This window comes from Akebia trifoliata, chromosome 8 (genome assembly GCF_017979445.1).
Source record: "Akebia trifoliata isolate Shusen 1 chromosome 8, ASM1797944v1, whole genome shotgun sequence".
In the NCBI taxonomy this organism is placed as follows: Eukaryota; Viridiplantae; Streptophyta; class Magnoliopsida; order Ranunculales; family Lardizabalaceae; genus Akebia; species Akebia trifoliata.
In genome coordinates, this window is record NC_141382.1 from 43,961,296 (window position 1) to 43,981,862 (window position 20,567).

A 20,567-nucleotide genomic window follows, 5' to 3' on the forward strand; every position below is an offset into this window, starting at 1 on the left:
ACATTTTTCCTTATCAAGTAGAATATTTTTATTATTATTATTACTCAGTTTGTCTTTCTTTAATAATTCAATTGAATTTATTTTTAAAATTTTATTATAGGTGCGACAGACCTAATGCTATAAATAAGAATAATATTGTTATCTTAGAAAGGTGCGACCTCTTACATCTTCTTCCATCATACAAATAAACTCATTCGACATATTATTGAAAATTTATAAGATGACGTAGAACAAAATAGTAATAAGAAAAAAATATTCATGTATACATACATATATAAATACACACATATCTAAGAGATATAATGGATGGATCGATTAAAATATAAAATGTCGAAGTTAGATTTTAGAAAATTTATAGTGGATGAATTTAAAAAAAAAATTTAGTTTATATTTTAAACAAAACAAATGATAAAATGATTAGAATATTGTATTTGAAACTGATTGTTATACTTACTAAAAAGAAACTTTTATCCCAAATTGATGAATAAGTCAGATTATGAATAAAAAAGTATGATGACACAATCAATTTATTATGGAAAATCTCTTTACGAATGGAATGTATACGGATTATCAGAATATAACATTTTATCATTATTACAAGAAATGGATATGGTATCCACTGCTGCACAACCATACGCCTCTGACCATCAAATAACCCAGAGACTAGTTTCAGGATTCACAGGACAATTAAAAGGATGGTGGGATAATTATGTCATTCAAGATCAAATAACTTTTATTATAATAAAAAACAAAATCACCGAAGAAGGAATACCCATAAAAAATAAACAAGGACTAGATACAGGAGATGCAGTAAATACTCTCATTTATGCCATAATAAGACATTTCATAGGAGACCCAGATCATTATAGAGATAGGTCATCTAAATTATTAACCAATTTAAAATGCCCAAAACTCCACGATTTTAGATGGTACAAAGATGTCTTCCTTACAAAAGTAATGCTTAGAACAGACTGTAACCAAAGCTTTTGGAAAGAAAAATTTATCTCGGGACTGCCCACATTATTTGCAGAAAATGTAAGAACAAAAATTAGGTCTCTTAACAATGGTAACATTCCATATAATGAACTTACATATAGACAAATCATTTGTTTCATCCATTCAGAAGGATTAAAAAGTGATGTTCTGAATTTATATTTTCGGGAAAATTACTTAATGGGTAAGAATAAGAATTTTTGACTTTTTGGTGATAGCTTGACAAAAAGTAGAAAATCAAATTGTCAAAATCGTTGAGATCGATGATTTATAATGCTTGATTTTGATTGTTGTAAAAGGTTGATCATCTCGACGATTGGATCAATGGTCGATCTCGATGAATCAAATCATTAATCACAACAATTGAAGGGGGTAAAGGGCATTAAGAAAGAGAAAGATTACCAACTGGATTATCACCAAAATTTAATAGGGTATTTAGAAAGAAATCCCACCCTTGGGATTCAATAAGTAATTCCTCCCAATTTATTTTCTTTCTGCCCCACCCACCCTAAAAGTAGGTAGTATGGAGAGGTTAAAAAAGACATAGAAGGGACATGTTTTATTGTGGTGAATTCGATAGGTTGGAGGCAAGATGGTGATTGATTGTCCGAGATGATTTTGGACTTTTTGAAGATTTAGGAGTTGGGTGTTGGTCATGGTGGCCATTGATGACTTTTTAATGGTTTTTGGGGCTTTAAGAGGAGATGACTGAAGATTGGAGAGACGGTGGTGTGGTTTAAAATTTCTCAACAGTTGTGGCCATGTATGTGTTTGCGTTGATATTGAAAGTATGCTAATTTATTCAATGGTGTGTTATACATGAAAAGTAAATATAGCATTAGAAATTATGGAAATAAATTTAGATAATAATTATCTTAAGAAACAAGAAATTAGAAGTAAATTTATTTTAATTCAAATATTTATATTCTATTGCATAACCTCCCATGAGTTTTATAATTATTACAGCGATCAAACTTAAAAAAGTAAATATCAATGAAAGATACTCCTAATTAATCTTTATTTTTGCATTTGCAATCTGCACCAAGTAAGCTCCATCTCCTATACAACAAAATCAAGTTAAATTAGTTCAACAATTAACATATTTATTTTTATTTTTATTTTCTCAGAAATAGAAGAATTCTTTCTTAAAGATGGTTAGTAGAGTTTTAAGTTTATTTTAAATATCACAAATTCAATAATTAATAAATGGTTTATAATATCTTTGCATGAATTTTTTTAAGTATGAGTCTCTCTTATCAAATGAAAAATCCTAATAGTAAGTGAATAATAATTGTCACTATATAAATAATGGATTTAAGTAATAGTACCATAGTTGGTTATAGAGAAACCAAACTTTCACCCGTCTCAATGTTTGGGTGGCTTCTTATGCCGTGAAAGACCAGGGCTAACTCATATAGAAAAAAAATCAAAATAATAAATAATAGTAATAATGAATAATAAAATTAATAATTTTCTTACGGATGACGTTCGGACACATGGATAGCTAGTAGAGTAGTTGTTTCAAAAACTATTCATACTTCAGATTATGTGCAATGATGGTTTTCCAGGAAGGAAGGTTTTTTGATGATTAGAAAAGTTTTAAAAGTTTTTTTGAAAAAAAATTTCCTTGTGGTTTTTTAAATTTCTTGAATACTTATTGTAAACTATAACTTGGAGTGTCTTTAATCATTAACTGTTCCTTTTTTATTGTATCTCTTAATTGTAGAAGGTATCTTTTTTGTAATTCTGGATTCTCTATTTTGTCTATATAGTCAAATAATATTTTTTGTTCTCTTGTTAAAGTATTTATTGATTTGCATCTATATGTAATATTACAAAATTGTATTGATTTATACTTTTATTTGAATTGTTCTTTATTACTATCACTGGAACTTCGTATTATATCTGACTTTTCATCTAGGTCACTGCTTGAATAGTCTGAGTTGATCATTAAGTTAGATAATTGTGTTTTTAAGTTTTCATCTATTTCTAACTCATTTATTTTTTGTTTTACTTTACATTGATTTTTGTAATGTCCTATTTTTCCACATTTGTAACATTTATGTATTTTTATTGTTTGTCTTTGTTATTTTTGAGAACGTTCAAATGTTTTTTATTTGACTTTGTTTTCTTTTCTAGATAAACAAGAAATGCTACAAGAAATAAATGATAAACTTGTTAAATTAAATTTAGGAAAAGGAAAAGAAGTTACAGTACTAAACCAATTTGAAATAACAAAAACTGACAGTTCAGAATCAGAAACAAATTCTGAAGAACAAGAAGAAGAAGTCAACATAACTGATAAAGAACTCAAAAAACCTACACTTCAATTCCAAGACGAAGTAAATATGACGACAACTTTACATAAATCCAGATACAATAGACCAATGATGCCCAATTACTACAAAAGACCAAGTCTAATAGATATACAATATGAAAAAAGAAGTATGATGACACAATCAATTTATGATGGAAAATCTCTCTACGAATGAAATGTAAACGGATTATCATGATATAACATTTTATCATCATTACAAGAAATGACTATAGTATCCACTGCTGCACAACCATACGCCTCTGACCATCAAATAGCCCAGAGACTAGTTTCAGGATTCACAGGACAATTAAAAGGATAGTGGTATAATTACGTCACCCAAGATCAAATAACTTTTATTCTAACAAAAAACAAAACCACCGAAGAAGGAATACCCATAAAAAATGAACAAGGACAAGGCACAAGAGATGCAGTAAATACTGTCATTTATGCCATAATAAAATATTTCATAGGAGACCTAGATCATTATAGAGATAGGTCATCTGAATTATTAACCAATTTATGTAAGTTCTAGAATTATTCTAGATGACCTCTCACATCTTCTTCTATCATACAAATCAACTCATTCGACGTATTATTGAAAATTTATAAGATGGCGAAGAACAAAATAATAATAAGAAAAAAATATTCATGTATACATACATATATAAATACACACATATATAAGAGATATAATGGATGGATCGATTAAAATATAAAATGTCGAAGTTAGATTTTAGAAGATTTATAGTGGATAGATTAAAATTTTTTTTTAATTTTTTTAGTTTATATTTTACACAAAATAAATGATAAAATGATTAGAATCTTGTATTTGAAACTGATTATTGTACTTACTAAAAATTATACATTTTCACATGGTGATGTAATTTTTCTTCCGCTATATTAAAACTAAGGTAAATTAATAAATACTAACATCAAAATCATATAACGATTGTCTCACCTACATTTATACTATTATATCTCTTAGATATGTATATATATTTACATTTTTTCTCGTTACCATTTTTTCTTCTTCGTTGTCTTACTAATATTTAATAACATGTTAAGTGAATTGATTTATATGATAAAAGTAGATTTAAGAGGTCGTACCTTTGTAAAATAATAATGTTATTTCTATTTATAGTGTTACATTTGTTACACTTTTAAATAAAATTTAAATAAATTCAATTGAATTATGAATGGATAACAAGCTAAGTGATGGTAACGATAAAAATATTCTAATTAACAAGGGAAAAAAATTGATTGAATGTAACAAATGATTATTATTTAAACATGACAACTATATGAAAATCTAATAGATAATCCACGAGTCTATATTATACACAAAATTTTACCAAATTAAAAAGATTATTTTAATTTTTAAAAATTTTTAATTTAATTTAAAATATTACTTATTTTGCTTTTTATTTTTTATATGTAAGTTATATTTATTTTGGTAAAAAAACTTATTTATAAAAAAAATATTTGATAAGAACTTATTAACAATAATTTTGTATCATGAAAACTCTAAAATATGTATGTATTTATATATATATAAAATTAATTATCTTTATTATTTTCTTATTTTTATTCGTTGTCTTATAAATCTTTAATAACATGTTGAGTGGGTTGATCTGTATGATATAAAAAGAAGTAGTAAATTACACATTTATAAAAATTATAATATTTTTTTAATAACAAATCTATTGTAATCTCTGATTATTTAAAAAAAAATCAAGTCTTTAATAAAATACTTTTATAATTTTTTAAAAATTATAAATGTAAGAGATAGGAATAACAAATAGTATTACTTTATTTTTAGATAAATAAATACAATAAATTCATCTAAACCAAATCAATGTGTGGAAGGAAGATGATGTGGATGAAAAAGTTAATAGTAATACTAAGAATATTCTAATTGATTAAGAAAAAAAAGTTAATTAGATTTAAGTAAGAACTAATATTCATTTGATAATAGTGAGAAAATCTAATAGATAATGCATGAGTATACTTTGTCTCACTTTTTCACAAAATCAAAATAATTTGTATAATTTATCAATTTTTAATTTAAATTAAAAAATATTTATTTATCCTTATTAAAATTTATATTTTTTTCCATACAAATGACATTTTTTATGTAAGTTATATTTAGTTGGTTAAAATTTTATTAACAAAAATGAAAAATTGATAATAAAAAAAATTAATTATAAAAACTTTATAACATGAAATCTCTTAGGTATGTATGTATTGATATATATTTATGTATGCATATATGTTTGTATGAATATTTCATTTTCATTCATATTTTTTTCGTCGTTTAACAAGTCTTTAATGAGATGTTAAATTAGTCGATTTTGTATGATAGAGAAAAAGGTAAGAAATCGCACTTTTTTACAATATCCATATTTTTATTTTTGGTAGAGTATCTATCGTAACCTCTTATTACATTTTATAAAAAAATAAAAATTTTAATGAAATAATTTTATGATCTTTTAAGGATTTGAATTTCTCAAAACTTAATCAAGTTGTGAAAAAAATTATTAATGAAAAAAATTAATAATAACAATAATAATATTTTATTTGATGAAAAAAATTAATTGAGTGCAAGGAAAGTCTAGTGTTCAAAAGTGACAACGATAAGAAAATCTTATAAATAATTCACTAAGACAAAACGGTTGGTAAATTTTTTTTTTATAATTTAAATTAAAATAGTGATTAATTACTTTATTTAAAATTACATTTTTCTATACAAGTGATATTCATTTTTTATATCAGTTATTTTCATTTGGTAAAATATTTATTTATAAAAATAAAAAAATTCTTATAAATTTATTTACAAAATATTTATTCCATGAAATCCGTTAAGTATATATGTATGTATTTATATACATATGTATCTATATATATCTGTACGAATATTTTTTTTTCATCGGTATTTTCTTCGTCGTTTTACAAGTTTTTTGATGTTTGTCCTATAAGTGTTGGCCTCAGTTTTTTATTATGATTATTATTATTAATGTTTTCAAAGTGTTGACCTAATTGATTAAGGTAGGTATTGGTATAATTATTTTGTTCTATTATGTGAGATAGATCCTTCTGGGTACACTGTGTTTCTTTTTGGAATTGAACTTCAGATTTTAGGGGGGTAGCAACAGATCCCATTGTCTTTATAGACCTGAAAGGAGGAAATATAGATTCTATTTTCTCATTTTTTAAGGTTTTCCCATATTTGTATCTTTTGTTTTATCATGTTTATAGAAAGTTTATTATCATTATTTTGGGTTTTTAGCCATAAAAATAAGGGAATATGAGTTTGTTTGTTATGCATTTCTTCAAACTATTTTTCTTTAATAATTTTTTGTTCTGGTTTTGAAAAGTTTTTAAAAAACCATTTGTTCAGAGGATCTTTCATTATTTGTTCTTTTAATAACTCTTTATTTATTATAAAATTTTCTTTTATAGTTATCGTGTTTATTTGTCTGGGAGGACTTCCAAAATCTGATTCAGTTGGGTTGTAATCAGGTTCTGTAGGTTCTTTTTGTTTGGTATATATGGGGTATGATATATGAGTAGGAACAGTGTTATATGTCCTATTGGTAACCTGATCGAAAGATTTGCGTGAAGAGCTGGTTGATGGTCTAGAAATCATATAGTTCTTTTGACAAATATTTTCAAAGTTTATTTCTATAGATCCATCAGGGTGTTCTGTTATGCTTTCTATTTGGTCTTCTTCTTTAGGGGTTGGCTCTTGTGCTTCTTCGATTTTCCAAGAACTGTTTAGATCTATACTGTCCCATTGTATTTGTTTTGGTGTTATTACTGTGTTTCTAAAATTTGTTAGAAACAAAGTTGTTAATCCTTTTGTCTGACTTTGATAGGCAACATTTGGTATTAATGACATCATTGATTTGTAATAGATTCTATAAATTATAGAAATATTTTCTGAATTGGGCATATTGAATCCTTTTGTTTGTACTCCCAATGTTAATGATTTTGTTATAGTAGGATCTGTTAGAGAAACAGAAAAATTTGGGAAACAATTAAAGAAAACTGGTCCCTCATTCAAAGGGGCTTGGATCATGCCTATTAGTTGATCAGAAAATTTGAGGTGTCTTCTATCTCTAACATGGGCTAGAGTAGACATATTAAGGCCTGTTCTGGTTAAAGGAACGATGGCAACTTGTATTAGGCCAAAATGAATATAGTTATAATTTTTTTTAAGATTTGAAAATGTACAAGACAAGACTAACAAATAACACTACTTTATTTTAAGATATATAAATTTAATAAAACATAATCAAGTTGTAAAAAAAAAAGAAGTAGGTGAAAAAGATAAATGATAATAATTAGAATATTCTAATTCATGAAAAAAATCAATTGGATGCAATTAATGGTTAGTATGTAAACGCAACAATAATGATAAAATCACACGAATAATGTATGATTATATCTTACTACCAATTTTTCACTAAGTCAAAAAGTTTGTGTAATTATTTTAAAATAATTATTATTCGCTTTAGTTAAATTCTACATTTTTTTTATATAGAGTATTTTATTTTTTTATATATAAAGTATATTTATTTTTGTTAAAAACTTATTTATAAAATTTTATACCATTAAATTTCTCACGGTGTATGCATTTGTTCATGTATATATCTATGTATGTTTGTATGAAGATTTCATTCTCAATATTATTTTATTTTTAATATTCGTTGTCTTCTTATAATTTTGTAATATCACGTCAAGTGAGTTTATTTGTATGATAGGAGAGGAAATAAGAAGTTACACATTAATACGATAATAAGATTATATTTTTTTGTATTGAAGATTTTATTGTAATCTTAATTATATTTAAAAAAGAATAATTTTTTAATTATCTAATTTTATGATTTTTTAGAACTTGAAAGATATTATATATAAGAATAATGATAATGCTACCTTGTTCTAAGATATATAAATAAAATAAATTCATCTAAACCCAAGTTGTGGAAGGAAAAATATGTGTATAAAAAAAATAATGATAACAATACGAATATTCTAATTGATAAAGAAAATGACGTAAGCAATGATTAGTGTTTAGATATGACAGCGTCATTGATAATGCACGAGTATACCTTCGTTTAATTTTTCAATAAATCGAAACAATGGATGTAATTTTTCATTTTTTTTTATACATGTGTTTTTTTATATGTAAGTTATATTCATTTGGGTAAAAAATTATTAATAAAAAATAAATATTGACAAAAAATTTGTATAATAAAAATTCATAAGTATGTATTTATACACATGCATGGATGTATGTTTGTATGAATATTTATTTTTCATCATTAATTTTTTTGTTATATTCTTCTTCATCTTGCAAGTCTTTAATGACATACCGAATAAGTTAATTTATATGATATGCGTGGATGGGTGAAGTTGAACATTTGTAAGAAAATAATGTTTTTATTTTTAGTTAGTCCTTTTCTCTCATCTATAAATAAAGGAAGAGTTGTTCTTATGAAGGCACCGGAGCTTAGACCCAACCATCCATACTTACCATTCTCCGACCCCTCTCCGATCATTCTCCGACCTCTCTCCGATCATTCTCCGACCTCTCACAGACCATTCTCCAACCTCTCACCGACCTCTCACCAACCATTCTCCGACCCTTTTTAATCCTAAACAACCTAATCTTTCTTCAAAATTTTATGAAGCCATCATTTCCCAAACACAAAGTGCAATTATATCTCACAATCTCGATCAAGATGGACAAATTGCCTATTCAAATATCAAAATTCAAAAAATAATTTCAGAACAAGACTGGGGAGAGTCTTTCTGGACTTCCAAATATGTCAAATCTCCTTCTAACCAACAAATTCCCTATACCTATTGGGATTATCAAAAATCTTGGGAATATGTGTGCTACCATTCAAAATACCAAAGGTTCTCATTCGTGGTTCATTCAATTCTGCCAAAATTTCAATAAACAAATTCCTTACTGATTCATTTTTTAAAATTTTTATTTTTTATGGTTATAGTAGTATACCATTTTTTATATTTATAATGAGTAATTGTGTTGAGAAATTCATTGGTTTGTATTTCGGTATCTGGTATTTCAGTATCAGATAATTTTTCTGGCTCTGTTTGAGGGTTTGAGGATATTTGTAGTTCAAATATTTGTTCTAGTAAGAAGTTAATTTCTTCTTTTAATTGATTAATTTGATGTTGTAAACTAGATAATGTAAAATTTGAGTTAGATTCTTTTGATCCAATTTTGTTTACTCTTGAATAAATGTCTTTTAATAAATATGCTTGAAATGAAGTAGGGACATTATGTTTTTTCTCAATGCCCTTTTCTTTTGACTCTTATTTTTTATATTTTTCATTATTTGAATCAAATGTTGAGTTATTTGAGTTTGATTAGGAATTTCATCTAGTATTTTCAACATTAGTTTTTCGTTCTCAGTTAAGACATTAATTTGAAGCATGTTTATAGAGGAGGAACTCGATGAAACTGAATCGAGATGCCATGAACATTCACACTCATTTTTTGTAGAAGAATTGGTTTCATTGTCAGAGGAAGAAAGGGGTATTTTTATTTCATTAACCTTTTTCTTGAAAGTTTTTAGATGACATCTATTGACTTTATAACCAGGTTTACCACATTTATAGCAAATAATGGTTTTAGTATCAATGTTTTTATCTGTTTTTTCTTATTTTTGTGAAGTCCTTTTTGGAAATTTTTTATAAAATGTTTAGGTATTTCTTGTCAAAGTTCTTTTAAATCGGGTAGATTTTGAGAGTTTTTTGCTTATCTTTTGTGATGGGGCTCTAAACATTTCTTTTCCAAATTGATAACAGAAATCGCCTAATTCTCTTCGGGATTTTTGTTTTTCAATTTATTTTTTGAGCTTTAGCTCAGAACATAGTTTGAGTCCAACCATATTGACCCTTTGAATTAGCATTCCAAATGAATATAATCTGTAATCTATAGTATCTGTATCATTGTTTTTTAGACTTTTTCAAACTTTTTCTGCAAATAATTTGGGTAATCCTGATATGAATTTTTCTTTCCAAAATACATCATCACAACCAGAATTTAGGGAGTATAATTTAGATAAATAGACATCTTTATACCATCTAAAATCTGTTAATGTTGGGCATTTTAGACTCATTAATATTTCTCTATCCTTTTGGCCCATCTCGTCTATTCTACCATTGAAGTATAGATAGATGGTTGATATTAGAGTTAAAAATCCATCATGTTGTGGTTTCCCTTTGTCATCTAATTCTGGTTCTCCATTTTCATTTAATTTTACATGCTTTATTATTTCATCTCTTTCAGATTGACTCAACATATTATGCCACCATCCATACAACTGTCCTGTAAATCCTCCTGCAACTGCAAGAGTCATGTGTTCTACGGATAGGTTGTATCTATGACAGGCATTTTCAAAAACTATCATTTGAGATATGGTGTTCATTATTTGATAATTTGTTTGACCATCTATATTCCATTCGTATATTTCATTTCCATTATAATGTTTGGTTGGATTTATTTTTTCTTCAAATTGGAGATCAACAGGTGTTGGTCTCCTATAATAATTTTTGTTTTTTTATAATAATTTGGTCTAGAATAAGACGTTCTGAGATTTTTATATCTTTTTAATTTATTTATTTGAATAGTTTTTTCGTTGATGTTATCACTAAATAATTGAGACTCAGATTCTGAAGAATTATCATTTTGTAAGTGAGTCTCTGAAGTATTGTCTTTATTTTCAGTTAGAACATTTATTTTTATATTTCCTTGAATTCTCTTTGTTATTTCATCAATAAAAGAGGTAGAAGTGTCTATAGGTGTTAACCCTTATTGTAAATGAAAAGGGTTTTCTATTTTTGTAAGCTTCTCAGGTTCTTTATTTAATATTTTTGATGTCTGTCTTATAAGTGTTGGTCTTAATTTTTTATTACTATTAGATATGCTTTCAAGATGTTGACCTAACTAATTAAGGTATGTATTAGTGTAATTATTTTGTTCTATTATATGAGATAAATCTTTTTGGGTACAAGGAAGGTCTTTCTGGAATTGAGTTTCTGATTTAAGGGGAGTCGCAGCAGAACCCATAAGTTTTATTGATCTAAATGGAGGAAATATGGATTCTATTTTTTCGTTTTTTAGGATTTCTCATATTTGTAGTTTTTGTTTTATCATATTTACAGAGAGCTTATTATTATTTTGTGTTTTTAACCATACGAATAATGGAATATGGGCTTGTTTTTTATTCATTTCATCAAACCATTTTTCTTTAATGATTTTTTGTTCTGTTTTTGAAAAGTTTTGAAAGAACCATTTGTTTAAAGGATTTTTTATTATTTGTTCTTTTAATAATTCTTTATTTATGATAAAATTATCTTTTATTTTTATCATGTTTATTTGTCTAGGGGGACTTCCAAAATCTGATTCTGTAGGATTATATTCAGGTTCTGTTTGTTCTTTTTGTTTTGTATATATGGGGTGTGATATATGAGTGGGAACGGTATTATAAGTTTTATTAGTAACCTGATCAAAAGATTTTCTTAAAGAACTAGTAGAGGATCGAGATATCATATAATTCTTTTGACAGATGTTTTCAAAGTTTATTTCTATAGTCCCATCAGGGTGTTCTGTTATACTTTCTATTTGATCTTCTTCTTTTGGTGTTGGCTCTTGTGCTTCTTCAATTTTCTAAGAGCTATTTAGATCTATACTGTCTCATTGTATTTGTTTTGGTGTTATTACTGTGTTTCTGAAATTTGTCAGAAACAAGGTCGTTAATCCTTTTGTTTGACTTTGATATGCAACATTTGGTATTAGTGACATCATTGATTTATAGTAAATCCTATAAATTATGGAAATATTTTTTGAATTTGGCATATTGAATCATTTTGTTTGAACTCCTAATGTTAAAGATTTCGTTATTGTTGGATCTGTCAGTGAGACAGAAAAATTTGGGAAACAGTTAAAGAAAACTGATCCATCATTTAAAGGAGCTTGGATCATTCCTATTAATTGATCAGAAAATTTAAGGTGTCTTCTATCTCTAACATGAGCTAGAGTAGAAGTATTGAGGCATGTCCTTGTTAAGGGAACTACGGCGACTTGTATTAGACCAAAATGAATATAATTATATTTTTTACTTTGAAGTTTTTCTAATAAATTATGAGGTAATAGAGATATATTTTTTTATTTTTGTAGATATTGGCAAAGATTATTCTATAGTATTTATGATATAATCATTTTTTGTTTTTGATTTATCTTTATAGATTTTTTTTGTTGGTACTTTTGGGATTGTCCAATTCTTTATTGATTGTTCTATGTTTTCATAAGATATCTCATCATTTTGTTTAATGGATATTGATCTTATACTTTCAGGTTGAGAAGAAGTATTGCCTATTTGCAATTTTCTCTTAAAGGGTTTTAAAATTATTTCCATTATTAACACTAACTAAAGGGTTTAAATATTTTATTTCTAGTGGCTGGTCAAGGATTTACTACTAAAAAAAAAAACCAATTCAAGAGTTTTACTACCTGACTAGGAAGCCTTGGACCTAGATTTAAAATCTTAAAACCTTTGAGATAGATATTAATGCTGGATAATAATTTTAATAGCAGAAGAGAAAAAAGAACAAAATAAAGTTAAAATAGCAAAATATTACCTTGTTTGACTATTACAAAGACTTCTTTTGACCTTTTGGAACTTGGCTTTGATACTAGTTTACAGGATCTAACTTTAGATGTTTGACAGAGGTTTGAAATTTAGTTTGTTTAGGGAATGGTCGGAGAATGGTTAGTGAAAGGTCGGAGAAAGGTCGGAAAATGGTCGGAGAGAGGTCGGAGAGAAGTCGGTGAATGGTCGGTGAGAGGTCAGAGAGAGGTCGGAGAATGGTCTGTGAGAGGTCGGAGAATGATCGGAGAGGGGTCGGAGAATGGTAAGTATGGATGGTTGGGTCTAAGCTCCGGTGCCTTCATAAGAACAACTTTTCCTTTATTTATAGATGAGAGAAAATGATAAGGATCAAACTAGATAAAGATCAAGATAAGGATCAAACTAGAGCCATGTGACAGACAAAATAAAGGTGGGTGCATGAGTACTGACAGACCTGCTATAATAATTAAAGGATATGCGGACTGACAATATACAGACAAACCGACACTACAGTTATATGTGCACTGACAATAGACAAACCGACACTATAATTACATGATAATAATAAAAGCTAAAGAGATAATTTTCTCTACTTTTGACTTGCTGGCTTCTTCCTGTCAATCATTCAAAGAGACTTTTGACGATTCTCCATGTATTGTACCTGTATTATACATATTGAATATTATACATATCTGATTTAGAACGAAAACTGCTCTGCATCATCATCGTCATTTTCATAGGGACTGTTGGAAGAAGAAGATCTAGCAGTGACAGATCCGCGGCTAAACATAGTATCTTTGAGGCTTTTGAGTTCTTTAGATATCTTTTACATTTGTTCAATGGCTATTAAGAAATCTTGAGCTGAAACTTTTGCTGGAGAAGTTGTTGGAGTTGCAGTGGTTGAGGCAGCAACCTTAGCATAAGTATTTGAGGATGTTTGAGCTTTTGGCAAATTTGGAAAATTTGATTGAGAAATCTTCAATGACGAATTCTTCTGGGAAGATGATTCTGCTGCTTTGGACTGGTCATATTTATCCCACCATTTGACATAGGTATTTTTGAAAAAAGTGGGAAAGCTATCTAGGATTTCTTTTGAATGGTTCCACCTGAGAATCCATGGATATTTGGTGTGTGCAAAGAACAACATATTTTGGTAGTTCAAATCTTCGATTTTGAATTTATTATTGTTTATAAATTCTTCAAAGAGAGTAACTTGATCAAAGGGGAGAATTTCATATATTGAGTCGTAATTTTGCCACCATTGATTAAAGAACCAGTAAGGAATTTGTTTATTGAAATATTGGCAGAATTGAATGAACCACGAATGAGAACCTTTGGTATTTTGAATGAGTAGCACATATTCTCAAGAATTTTGATAATCCCAATAGGTATAGGGAATTTGTTGGTTAGAAGGAGATTTGACATATTTGGAAGTCCAGAAAGACTCTCCCCAGTCTTGTTCTGAAATTATTTTTTGAATTTTGATATTTGAATAGGCAATTTGTCCATCTTGATCGAGATTGTGAGATATAATTGCACTTTGTGTTTGGGAAATGATGGCTTCGTAGAATTTTGAAGAAAGATTGGGTTGTTTAGGATTAAAAAGGTTATTTGCAGGGAATAATTGTTTTTGTATTTGAGGAATAGATAATGATTCATATTACTTTTGGGACAGAGAGAATAAAGCTTGGCTTATTTTGTAAAGGTATTCAGATTTTGGAGATATTGGAGAGAAACGAGAATGAGTAATTTCGATAGGCATTTTATCTTTTCCTTTGGACTTTTGATGGCTTTTGAAATTGCTCATTGTTGTGGCTTTTAAAGGAACTCTCTGGTTAAAAAATCAGGGAGACAATTTTGAGATCCAGGGATGAATTCAATATCAAATTCAAAAATTGAAAGTAAAGTTTGCCATCTAGCGAAGATCTGTTTTGAAGCAAGGTTTTTGACATCTTTTTCTAAAACATCTTTTGCAGATTTGCAATCTATTTTTAATAAAAACTTTTGATTTAATATATCGCTTTGAAATTTCAAGATAGTTAAAACAATAGCTAATAATTCCTTTTTTATCATAGAATAATTTTGTTAGCAGAGATTCCAGATTCCTGTAGTATATCTTACTATTTGTTATTCATTTTCTGTTTTTTGTAATAATACTCCTCCATATCCTATTTCAGATGCATCAGTTTGAATTATCTTGGGTAGTTCAAGATTCTGAATATGTAAACAAGGTAGTATTTTTACAGTTTGTTTAATCTTTTGAACGGTAAGTGTATGATTTGTGGTCCATATCTTTTTAGGACTATTTTTCTTTGGGTTTTTTAAAAAGTCGAAAAGAATTTTGCGTTCTGCTTTGAGATTTTTTATAAAATTGAGAACATAATTAAGACATCCTAAAACCCTTTGTAATTATTTTTTGTCTGTAATTTCATCAGGAAATTTGTCAACAAATTGAATAACGCGATTTATAGGAGTGTAAGTTTTATTTTCTATAGAAAATCCTAAAAATTGAATTTTTGTTTGGAACAGATGGATCTTTCTTTGGGAAAGGACTAACCCATTTTGTAAGATTGTTTTTTTAAATATGTAAAGATGTTTTCAATGGGAATCTATGTTTTGAGAAAATATTAGTATATCGTCTATATAGACTAATATGAATTTTGAGAAATTTGAGAATATATCATTCATCATGTTTTGAAATTTACTGGGAACGTTTTTTAATCCAAACGGCATAACATTCCATTCAAAATGTCCAAAAGGGACAGTGAATGCTGTCTTATATCTATCTTCATTTTTTATTTGTATTTGCCAAAACCCTGATTTTAGGTCAAATTTTGAAAAGATGTTTGCTTCTATTAGACGGTCAATAAGGTCTTGTTTATTTGGTACTGGATATCTTATTGCTTGTAATACTTTGTTAAGGGGTTTATAGTTTATTACGAGTCTGGGTGTAACACCCCGAATTTTTAATTCGTATCTCGAGGAAAAAATAAATAGTGGAATTTTAAGAAAATCTTGAAAGTGGGATTTAGAGGTAAAACTTTAGGATGTTTTTGATCATTTTTAATGGAATCTGACCTCACCATTAGATTCAAAATGATCGAAAAACATAGTTTAGCCTATAAGCACGCTCAAATGCGAGTCCGAATATAAAAGTTGCAAAATCCTCGATTACCGGGTCGGACCAGGCTAAAACAGTGACTTTTTGTTAGAGGAATAATTTTTAAAATTCGATCATACCATTGGGTTCATAACGAAAAATTATTCAACATGGACTATTTATTTGTCATTTTTGGAGATCAGGAAGTTGAATTATCGCCAAAAACGAAAACGACATCAAGTTTAGGGGTCACGTCAGGCCAAAAATGTAAATTTTTGATGGAGACATAATTTGTAGAAATTGACTATACCATTAGATCCGAAACGAAAAATTAGGCGAAATAGAGTATTCATTTGTCAGTTTTGGAGTCCGGATGATAAAGTTATCGACAATCGAAACAATTGACAAAATATCGAATTTGTCCCACATGTTATTTAAATAATATTTTTAATTTTTTTTATATAACTCATCTTCCCCAACGCGTCCATACGGCCGAGACATATAAAACGATTTTTTTTTTTTCCTTTTCTCTTCGACCTTCCACCTCAGATCTCTCACAAACGGCTCGCCGTCGACAATCGACGCAGAAGGGATAAATGTCCGCAGCTACGTTCTCTACAAAACCCACCCAACCTTTCTTCATTTCACTTTCTATTTCATCCGATATCGTCAAAAATCAACCGTATTTGGATACGGAAATTTCGAAACTTTGACCTCGGATTTCGTCCGTTTCGGGGTCAAATCACTTTCCGACGCAGAAGAGAAAAACGTCTGCAGCCTCATTCTCTACATAACCCAACCAAGTTCCTTCCGTTTTCTCGTGTTTTTCACCCCGTATAGTCAAAAATCAGCCGTATTTTTATACGGAGATTTTCGTAACTTCGACCTCGGTTTTCATCGATTTCGGGGTCAAACTGTCTTTCGCCGTAGAAGAGAGAAAAGACGAGCACATCGAGATCTTCGAAACCACTGGGTCGGTTTCGAAAATCAGCCGCTTCGAAGTTTGGTCCGTCTCGAATTCCGCGCCAATCTCCTCGATTTCCACGCACACGCTTCGATCCTTTCGCCTAGACATTGTAAGGAACTCTCAATTTCTATTAGTAATCATAGATTGTGAAAATTGCATTTAGGATTTTATTGGAAAAATTTGGATGTATTTCCGAAATGTAGAATTCTTTTGTTATTTCAAAAATTCACGCCAGAAATTGCATGATTGATATGTTTAATTATATTTTTAACAAATTATACGTGGGTAAGGTATTTTATTGGGTTATTTCTGTAAGTTGGGTCCGGTGCACTGCTCGGAACCCGTTTTAATATAAGTTTTGTATTTTTTAAGGTTTTTGATAAAAATAAATTCGTTAGTTGGAAAATGTGATTTAATATTCATTGAACTCATATTGAGTTGATGAATATGAGAAAATGGATGTTTTATTGAAGAGATTGAAAATTGTAAAAGTCAAAAAAAAAGGGAAAAAGGGTATGAAACGGTAAAATGTCAGAGTCACACCCGAGGGGTGATGTCTGCATTTTACGTTGTTGTGTTGTGTGTAGGTTGGTGAACAGATATCCAGTGATAATATTATTGGTTGCATGTTTATTTCCTTTCTGTTAGCGCGAGGTGCTCCGTTATGTTATTTATTTTAGGCCGGGTGGCCACACTTGCATGGTAGGAAACTGGATATCTATTCTCAACCTTGTATTGTTAATTTCTCTTTTATTTTCAAATGAAAATAATATATATATATATATATATATATATGTAGCTATTTTGTGAGCTGTTAAAGAGTTTGTGAATGCCTGAAGGGATAGTGCGTCATATCATCCGGAGTGGTGTACTATCCTGGGATGTACGGTAGGGACCACCAAGCTCATACGTGGTATGGGACGCGTATGAGAGTGGAGTCACAACTGGAATCCGGGTTTATTCCTCTCTATCTTTACCAGTGAACTTGTAATGTAAAGGTGGTCGTATACGAATGGTTTGTATATTTGGGAATCACATGTACGCCTGATAGGCATAGACGAAGATGATTAGTCAGTGATCACTAATAATCTATAGTAGTCGAACGTTCTGACACATTGAAAAGAGACCCATTGCTTACGGTCACGTCAAACGGCCAGCCTGAGCCGGATAAATGGTCAACCAAGCGTGGTAAACAGCGACCAGCCACAAAATCAGGAACTAAAAGCCCGAGAAGAATTGTAACATCATGTCCCGACTGGGAGCGATCCAGTCGTGAATCCCAACTCTCTAATTCCAATACTCCACCATTGTGTATTATGTATCTGTTGCTTATTTTGATATATAAAATGAAATGCATGTTTATTATTTCCATTTGATCAATTAGATTTGTATAAAAAGAGAATGTTATAGTGAGTACTGTTGATCGATGTAATGTGAGTTTTAAAATTTTTAGTTGTTTATCCCTGGCTATATGTACCAGTTAATCGTAATTTCTTCTGCAAAACTTTGACTATTTTAAAATGATTCAGTATGCTTATTCGTTCATGTTAGGAGGGGTTATTGGCAGAAATTGTTTGTTTCCCTACTGGGTAACCATTGTTACTCACCCTTTCCTTCTCCATTTTTTTTAGTTTCAGATCTGAAGCTTGGCGAAACAAGTGTAGAACAAGAGCGAGGATCATCTGGTTGGTCAGATAGACAACCAGAGTCCGTCACCTGGTAAGCATTAGGGCTATACCCCCTAGTGGTGTCAGTTTCTCCAGGTAGTCTTATGGATTCTGTCTTGAGTGTTAGGAATTATGTTAGAGTGAGGAATTTTGTATAATCCTGTATATAATTTTTCTTCTTCCGCACTCTGATCTATCAGACATTATTAGACGTATATAGGCTTCCGCTAGTATTATATTTTGTTTGTTATATGCAGGATTGTATGTCGTTTATCAGGTGCAGGTTGAATCGCCTTGGAATGCTAACATAAACAGAGGAGACCATGCCGAAATTTCGAGGTGCCACCTCGTACCTTGAAATCTGACATGGGGATTTGTGTTAGCGTTCGGCGGGGCGTCACACTGGGAGCCCCTCTTTCTAATTCTGCTGCATTTTCAACATAAAAGGCAGCACAACTCCATGGTGATTTTGATTTTCTTATTAATTTCTTGTTGAAGAGATCTTGTATTTCTTCTTTACATAATTCTAAAAATTGAGAATTCATTTGGACAGGTCTAGCTTTTGTAGGAATATCCTTTTCATTAAAATTTGGAGTGTAAGGTAATGTTAATTGATGAGTTTTTCTATACCAAAATGCATTAGGTATATCGGAGCAACAATTTTTTATTAAAGTTTGTTCAAAATGTCTTATTTTTGTCTGTAATTTATTGCTAGTGATATCTTGTTTTATTTTTTGAAATTATTTTTCTTGATTTATTAGAATAAGTTGCTTTTCTTTGGATCTGATCAAGTTTATTAATATATCAACCTGACCATATGTAGGTGGAGTTATAAAATTGAAGAGTAACTCGGTATTATTTATTTTACAAAGGATCCCTTCATGAGTCATAATAAATGGTTGTATTTGATTCAGAAAAAAGATTTCCTAATATAGCTTCTTGTTGTAGGTTTGGAACTATAAGAAAGGGAACTGAGATACAAGTTTTGTGCTTGCAAATATAAGAATCTGTTATTTTATATTTAATATTCATCTGTTTTCCATTGGCTGTGATTAAAGAGGTATTGGTGGATTTGCAAAAGGATATGGGAATCAATCCTTCTTATATACATTTTAGCTGAGTCAATTAAGGCTATGAACTTTTTTGAATTTTTTTTATTTTTTATGGTTATAGTAGTATACCATTTTTGATATTTATAATGAGTAATTGTGTTGAGAAATTCATTGGTTTGTATTTCGGTATCTGGTATTTCAGTGGGACTTAGTCATAACCCTCGATTATCTTTAAAAAACAAAGTCTTTAATGAACTGTTATAATTTTTAAAAACTTGAAAATGTAAGAGACAAGACAAATGAACGGTACTACTTCATTCCAAAATAAAGGAATACAATTAATTCATATAGACCCAATTGAGTTATGAAAAGAAGAAGAGGTGAAAAAAATTAATGATAACAATAAGAATATTATAATTGATGGAGAAATAAAATTGATTGGACACAAGTAAGGACTGGTGTTCCGACATGACAACGGTGAAAATATCTCGTGGATAATGCATGAGTATACCCTTAACCCCAATTTTTCACCAAGTCAAAAAAGTTGGTGTAATTTTCATCTGTTGTAATTTAAATTAAAATAGTTGTTATTTACCATAGTTAAAATTTACATTTTTCCATAAAAGTTATATTTATTTTGGTAAAAAACTTACTTACAAAAATGATAAAAAATTGATAGAATTTTATCTTCAAAAATATCATATTACTCTTAGGTATGTATGTATTTATACACATGTATGCTTGTATGTCTGTAAAAATAAAAAAAAAATTCATTATTTTTTCTTTCTCTTTGTTGCCTTACAAGT

The 20,567-nt window shown here is 28.9% G+C and overlaps 1 long non-coding RNA gene across 1 annotated transcript; it reads left to right on the top strand.

The window, feature by feature from the left end:
* The first annotated feature begins 16,854 nt into the window (after positions 1-16,854).
* LOC147397026 (uncharacterized) lies at positions 16,855-18,924 on the top strand. Its single transcript, XR_015180765.1, has 2 exons — positions 16,855-17,151; positions 18,674-18,924. It is a non-coding gene; the product is annotated as an uncharacterized LOC147397026 (long non-coding RNA).
* Positions 18,925-20,567: the final 1,643 nt, after the last annotated feature.